This window comes from Castor canadensis, chromosome X (assembly GCF_047511655.1).
Source record: "Castor canadensis chromosome X, mCasCan1.hap1v2, whole genome shotgun sequence".
NCBI lineage: Eukaryota > Metazoa > Chordata > Mammalia > Rodentia > Castoridae > Castor > Castor canadensis.
Genome location: NC_133405.1, coordinates 55,802,027 through 55,810,045, shown reverse-complemented (window position 1 = coordinate 55,810,045; position 8,019 = coordinate 55,802,027). Strand labels below are relative to the sequence as shown.

The window sequence follows — 8,019 nt, the reverse complement described above, 5'->3', positions numbered from 1 at the left end:
GAATTTTAGGATTGATTGTTTTTTTTATTTCTGTGAAAAATGACACTGGGATTTTGATGGAAATTGCATTGAATCTATAGTTTACTTTTGGCAGTACATGCATTTTCACAATATTAATTCTTTCAATCCATGAACATGGGAAGTCTTTTCATCTTTTGGTGTCTTCTTCAACTTCTTTCTTCAAAGTTTTATACTTTCTGTTGTAAAGGTCTTTAAGTTTATTCTTAGGTCCTTAATTTTTTAAGGCTATTGTGAATAGAATTGCTTTCCTTATTTCTAACTCAGCATGCCCATTGTTGGTATATAGAAAAGCTACCAATTTTTTTTTGAATAAAAACATTTTATCTGTGTATTCAGAATCACACACAAGTTACCTTTACAGTTCAATTTGCTATATGTAGAAATCATTTGGGTTTTATATTTTCAGTTAAATTTTGAACTGAGATTACAATATATAAAAAGATTTTACAATAGTTCAGTATTTTTTAGCATACCAAATTGAAATACATAGGTTCAAACTTCAGATTTAAAGCAGTCTTCAAATACAACACAGACATTTCTTAAAGTTACCTTATCATTCACATGTGGTATTTGCAACTCGGCTGCCTCACTACAACAGCTCTCCTAGGGAGATGGCAAAACTGACGCGATGAAACTCAAGCCTGTAGAGTCAAGCCAAGGATTCAGAGTTATGCCATCTTTAAAAAGGTATGGCATTTCTGGACCACAACAATGCACAACATAAGAAGGTAGGGAACACTTCCTCCTCCTTGTTACAGTTAAAAACATTGCATGGTTGCTTGAAATTTTGCATAAAACCCCGTATTATACCTTAGAAAACTCCAAGGGCAATTAGATGACAATGAATTGGGGTCCTAAATTCTTTTTTTTCTAACTAATAGAACCCATGATATTCAAATGGGTGTTAATCAAATCAAAAAATATTAAGCACCTACTGGTTTGAGATTGAAATTAGAGATTCATGATCAATTTCTCTCCACCTTGAAATCAAGGTGTGAAAACCAGCTAGTTAAGTGCATTCCAAACTTCTCCTATGTAGCACAGGTAGAATTTTCTGTCCATTGGCACCAAAGTGAAGTCACATTTCCTCTTGGGAGACAGAAATTCCACATTTGAACATAGAATAAGTTAGGAAGAAATGACCCCTGTAGTTTGTTTTATTACTATTGTGATTCTGAGATCTAAGATCACTATATACTAGCAGTGAACAAAGCAAATTCCTGGTAAAACTGTCAGGTTAGTGACATTAACTCCTTCCCCAACTACCATAAAATTCTAGTATGAAAAACATTAAAAGTAATTACTAAGTAGAACAAGTGGGAATAATAAGAAGCTAAGGGAATAGTTCAACCCAATAACAACCAAAAAGTCCTAAATTTGAAATCACTGCAATTGAGAAATTAAAGAAAGTGTGCTTTACCCCACCCCCTCCCCATTCTAAATTTACATATTCTGTGCAAAAGAGCAACAGATTTCAGAATATAGATGTAGCCCTTCTTTAAATTCTAGTTCTCGCAGTTTTCTGCAATTTTATTCCCCTCCCCTACCAAGTTTATTCAAAGTATTTAATAGAATCTTCCATGTCAGCCAGACCTGTGATTTAAAGATTTACTAAGGTACTCTATGCATTCTGTCTATACAGAAACACTTATTATTACAGTTGGTTTATGCAATTAACAATTTTTGGTGTTAAAATTATTAAAACATCATGCTTACTGCACATCAACTCTCCATAATAAATCTGAACTTCACAATGATTTACCAAACACTTTAAATTACTAATTAAATAACTGAAAAATGTACTGAGTCAAACTAAACTTAAGTGGGATAAAAGAAAAATAACCCTCAAAACAGACCATATACACATCTATTTTAAAACTACCTTTGCTAGCTAGCCCCTTTCCCAAAGCTTTAGCCTGAAAAAACAGTAAAACTACACAAAAATTTATTGCAATCATACAGGGTTATATCAGGTCAAATACAACAAGTACTATGATGCAATTTTACATTTATTAAACTACAGTTCAAAGCACAAATTTACACATTCTAAATACACTAAACATATCTAATGAAGTCACACTGGTCTTCCACTGACATTTGATGTATCTGGGTGAAAGACATTAACTTTACAAGACTTTTTAACACGAATCCTTAGTATAAAAACTGTACTTGTATGTAAACGGTTTAATGGGGAACCCAATTAATGGGCTTCCATCTCCACTAAGTCACCCATTTTGTTGCATATTTTATTTAAACGCTTAAGGGGTAGGACAAACTGATATTTAAATCTGGATACATTATCTAAATCTCCCACTACCCCCAATGAATTGTAGATGAAGCTGATTTTGTCTGGTCCCAAATAGCTATTAGTATTAATTTTTGTTTCCCTGAGAATAGCAGAATAGATTGAATTTTTTTTTTCCACACTGGAATGTAGACCAGACAAGCTTAACCTGCTACTTCAGATCTATGGAAGCGTTAATGCCTGTTTAAGCTTCAGTGGAAAAGCTGTCTTCTTGGCTTAGCTGTATGCAAGAAGATGCAAAGAAGAAGTTCTTCATCATTGTGTCTGAAGTAATTCCAGCATCTTGCATCTCATACAATCACTGAAAGACATCATGTAATAAATAGCTGGCCTCTGAAAATCATTAAAAGCAGATGGTTCATGGAAAGAATCTGCTCCCATGTTATCAAAGATAAGCCAATCTCCCACATTCAGCTCAGGAAGAAGACAGCTTTCCACAATTTGATCAAGTTCATCACAGGATGGACCCCAAAGACTGCTTGTAAATAAAGGCTCATCTTTCTTGTCTTTCTTATGAACCTCTGGAATGGTATTTAAGTCCTCAGACAGTTTACTTGCAAAAGAACCATAAACACCATCATTCATATAATACATGAACACTGGTCATCACTCCTGGTTTCTTCTCCAGAGGAAATTGTATCATTTTCAACAACTTTCTTAGCAATGATATTAACTGCAAGTGTAAATGCAGAAGACACATAGTAGCTTCCAGGTTCTGAAATTATCTTAATGCCAGAGCCTTCTGGAAAGTAGATATCCAACAGAGGGCTGATAACGTGATTAACCTCTTCCAACTGGAATTCAGTTCAGGTGAAGCCTCCACCAATGTCTAACATGTTCATTTTAAAGCCAAATTCTCCAGCCATGTCAAACACACATCGAACATCAGATAGAGCATGTACATATACTTGAGATTCTTTGCAAGCACTTGAAACATGAAATTTAACCCCAATTATTTGGACATCAAGTTCCTTAGCACATTCCAAAAGATGCCTACAGTTCTTCAGAGTAGTGCCAAACTTCATGTTACCCTCTTCACCTCCAATATTATCTTCTGTTGCAATATGTAGTAAGACCTTGGCATGTGGGTGATTACGTGCAATTTTCTTCAATTCAATTTCATTGTCACATGTCATGATATTTACTACAACTTTTGCTGCATACTTTATCTGAGAAATTTGCTTGCAAGGACTTATGTAAATGATGTTTTCTGGAGATACACCCAATTCTTGCACTAAAACCATCTCATTTTTGTTGTAACAAGCAAACCCAATTCCAAGAGCTGCCAAAATCTCAAGTACAGCTGGAGAAGAGTTGCACTTCACTGTGTAAAATGGCTTTATCTGGGCCACCACATTCTGCCATTGACTGTGTTTCTTCACAATCTTTCCAAGATCCCCCACAAAAAATGCATTTTTCCCTGTCAGAGTATGTTCATAAACATAGTTATCAATAACATTTTCGAGATTTGTTCCTTCATCCAACACACCAACGGAGTAGTTTGCATCATCAACAAATCCTTTCATCTCAGCCGTATTCCACAAAGCCAAAAGTCATAAACCAGGAAAAACAAGAGATGGGCCACCAAGCCTGTGTCTGGGTCCTTAGAATATGCAACAAAATGGACAAGTTAGGAGATGGAACCCCCCTATCATCAGCTAGGTTCCCAAGGTGGCTCAGTGTTGAAGTCGAACTGCTCTCTATACAGCACTTCTCCTAGGCCCTCTGGGTAGTTGTATACTTGGTCAGAAAGTTCGCCGTGAGATAACGGCCCAAAGAGTCGGGTAAAGCGTCTTCTCTTTTTCGGCGGAATTTTTAAAGAGGGATGTGGTTACCTTGAGCAGAAATACCCAAGGCGGCCTGGGCAATTTTTGTATGTTAATTTTGTATCTTACTACTTTGCTTAATGTGTTTATCAGATCTAGGAAATTTTTGGTGGATTCTTTAGAGTCTTTTAAGTATAGGATCATATCATTTGCAAATAGGGATAATTTGAATTCGTCCTTCCTACTTGAACTCCTTTCATTTCTTTCTTTTGTCTTATTGCTCTGGCTAGGAATTTCAGTACTATATTAAATAAAAGTGGGAAGAATGAGCACCCTTGTCTTGTTCTTGACTTTAGAGGAAATGATTTCAGTTTTTCCCCATTTAGTATGATGTTGTCTATAGGTTTGCCATATATAGCCTTTATTACATTGAGTTAAATTCTTTGTATTCCAAGTTTCATCATGAAACAATATCAAATATTGTCAAAGGCTTTTTCTGCATCTATTAAGATGATCCTGTGGGTTTTGTCTTTGATTGTCCTTATGTGTTGTATTGTGCTTATTGATTCATGCATGTTATTTCTTCAGTGACCCCCTAGTCATTCAATAGTACATTGTTCACCTCCCGTGTGTTTGAATATTTTCTGTAGCTACTTTTGCTGTTGATTTCTAGTTTTATTCCATTATAATCTGATAGAATACAAGGGATTATTTCAATTTTCTTATATTTCTTAAGATTTTATTTATGTCTTAAAATATGATCTATTTTGGAGAAAGTTCCATTAGCAACTGAGAAGTGTTTGTTGTGCAGTTGCTAGATGAAATATTCCATAGATGTCTATTAAGACCATTTGGTCTAAGGTATCATTTAATTTTAAGGTTTCTTTGTTGTTTTTTCTGGATGACCTATTAGTAAGAGTATGATACTTATGTCTCTCACTATTATTGTGTTGGGGCCTCTCTGTGCTTATGTGTCTCATAGTGTTTGCTTAATGCAGTTTAGTGTGCCAAGTTTTGTTGATATATGTTAACAGTTGTTATTGATTCTTGGTGGATTATTCCATTTATTAATATGAAGTGACCTTTTTCTGTCTCTTCTGAGTAATTTTGGTTTTAACCCTCTTTTATCAGATGTTAGTATTGCTACTCCTCCTAATTTGGGGGTTTATTTCCTTAGAAAATCATTTGTAATCCTTTCACCCTAAACTAGTATTTCTCTTTCAGTGAAATGTGTTTCTTGAAAACAACAAATAGTTGGATCTTGGTTTTTAATCCAACCCACCATTCTATGTCTTTTGATTGGAGAATTGAGATCACTAACATAGTATTATTATTATATCACCATTATCAAACAGCTACTTAAAATAAGGATTGGATGAAATAGCATATCAATTTAAAAAATAAACCATACTTGCACATAGTAGTAAATGAGAGCATAGGCTCTTTTTAAAAAAATTTTTTATTCATGTATTCACATGTGCATACATTGTTTGGGCCACTTCTCAACCCTGTCCCCCAGTCCCTCACTCTCCCCATCAACCCCCTCACTTCCAGGCAGAACCTGTTCTGCCCTTTTCTCCAATTTTGTTGAAGAAAAGACAAACAATAATAAGAAAGACAGAGAGTTTTTGCTAGTTGAAATAAGGATAGCTGCACAGAGAGATTCCTAGCATTGCTTCCATGCACAAGTGTGTTACAACCCAAGTCAATTGATCTCTACCTGACCATTTCACTAGTTCCTGGTCCTCTTCCCATAATGACCTTTGTTGCTTTAAAGTTTCTGTATTAGTTCCTCTGCAGTGGGGACATCAGACACTTTCATGTTTTGGGTTTCCTACCTATCCCCAAACCTCCCACATGTGCTCTCCCCTTAGCATGTGACCCAAGTCCAACAACATTGCTGTATTTGCCCTAGATCTAAAGTCCACATATGAGAGAAAAACATATGATTTTTGGTCTTCTAAGCCTGGCTGACCTCGCTTAGAATGATGTTCTCCAGTTTCATCCATTTACTTGAGAATAATAAGATTTCATTCTTCTTGATGGCTGAGTAAATCTCCATTGTGTATAAATACCACATTTCTTAATCCATTCATCAGTAGTGGGCCATCATGGCTGTTTCCATAACTTGGCTATTGTGAATAGTGCTGCAATAAACATGGGTGTGCAGGTGCCTCTGGAGTAACCTGTGTCATATCCCTTTGGGTATATCCCTAGGGGTGGTATTGCTGGATCATATGGCAGATCTATGCTTAGATTTTGAAGAAGCCTCCATATTTGTTTCCAGAATGGTTGTATTAGCTTGCATTCCCACCAGCAGAGTACAAGGGTTCCTTTTTCCCCACATCCTTGCTAACACCTGTTGTTGGAGGTGTTTTTGATGTTGGCTATTCTAACAGGGGTGAAGTGGAATTTTAGTGTGGTTTTGATTTGCATTTCCTTTATGGCTACAGATGGTGAGCATTTTTCCATGCGTTTTTTGGCCATTCAAATTTCTTCTTTTCAGAAAGTTCTGTTTAGTTCAGTTGTCCATTTCTTTATTGGTTCATTGATTTTGGGAGAGTTTAGCTCTTTACGGTCCCTGTATATTCTGGTTATAAGTCCTTTGTCAGATATTTAGCTGGCAAATATTTTCTCCCACTCTGTGGGTGGTCTCTTCAATTTAGAGACCATTTCTTTTGTTGTGCTGAAGCTTTTTAATATTATGAAGTCCCATTTGTCCATCCTTTCTCTTAGTTGCTGAGCTGCTGGGGTTCTATTGAAGTCCTTGCTTATACTTATTACTTCCAGAATATTCCCTGCTCTTTCATGTACTAACTTCACAGTTTTGGGTCTGATATTAAGGTCTGTGATTCATTTTGAATTGATATTAGTATAGGGTGATAAACATGGATCTACTTTCAGTTTTCTGCAGATGGATAACCATTTTTCCCAGCAATGTTTGTTGAAGAGGATGCCTTTACTCCATCATATATTTCTGGTGCCTTTGTCAAAAATAAGGTGGGCGTAGCTGTGTGGAATTATATCTGGGTCCTCTATTCTGTTCTACTGATGTTCATGTCTGTATTTGTGTCAGTAGCATGCTTTTTTTATTGGTATGGCTTTGTAATATAGTTTGAAGTTGGGTGTTATGATACCTCCAGCATTGCTCTTTTTGCTGAGTATTGCCTTGGCTACTTGTGGTCTCTTGTGTTTCCAAATGAATTTTAGGGTAGGTTTTTCAATCTCTGTAATGAATGTCATTGGGATTTTGATGGGAATTGCATTAAACATGTGGATTGCCTTTGGTAGTATAGCCATTTTTGCTGTGTCAATTCTACCAATCCATGAGCACAGGAGATCTCTCCACCTTCTGTAGTCTTCCTTGATCTCTATCTTCAGGGGTTTGTAGTTCTCTTTGTAGAGGTCTTTCACATCCTATGTTAAGTTTACTCCTAGGTATTTGATTTTTTTTTTTTGAGGCCATTGTAAATGGAATTGTTTCCATGAATTCCTTCTCAGTTTGTTCATTGTTGGTTTATAGAAAAGCTAATGATTTGTGTAAGTTGATTTTGTATCCTGCCACCTTGCTGTAGCTGTTTATGGTGTCTAGGAGTTTTTGGGTGGAGTTTTTTGGGTCTTTAAAGTATAGGATCATATCATCTGCAAAAAGAGATATTTTGACAGTCTCTTTACCTATTTGTATTGCATTTATTTCTTCTTGTTGTCTAATTTGCTCTGGCTAGGAATTCCAGTACTATGTTGAATAGAAGTGGGGATAGTAGGAACCCTTGTTTCATTCCTGATTTTAAGGGAAATGGTTTCAGTTTTTCACCATTAAATATGATGTTGGCTGTAGGTTTTGCACATATAGGCTTTATAATGTTGAGGTTCTTTGCTTCTATTCCTAGATTTCTTAGAGATTTTATCATGAAGTGGTGTTGGATC

The 8,019-nt window shown here is 35.8% G+C and overlaps 1 pseudogene; it reads right to left on the bottom strand.

Annotated features, from left to right (window-relative positions):
- Positions 1-387: 387 nt before the first annotated feature.
- Positions 388-4,189, bottom strand: LOC141419576 (antizyme inhibitor 1 pseudogene; annotated as a pseudogene).
- Between the last annotated feature and the right edge of the window lie 3,830 nt (positions 4,190-8,019).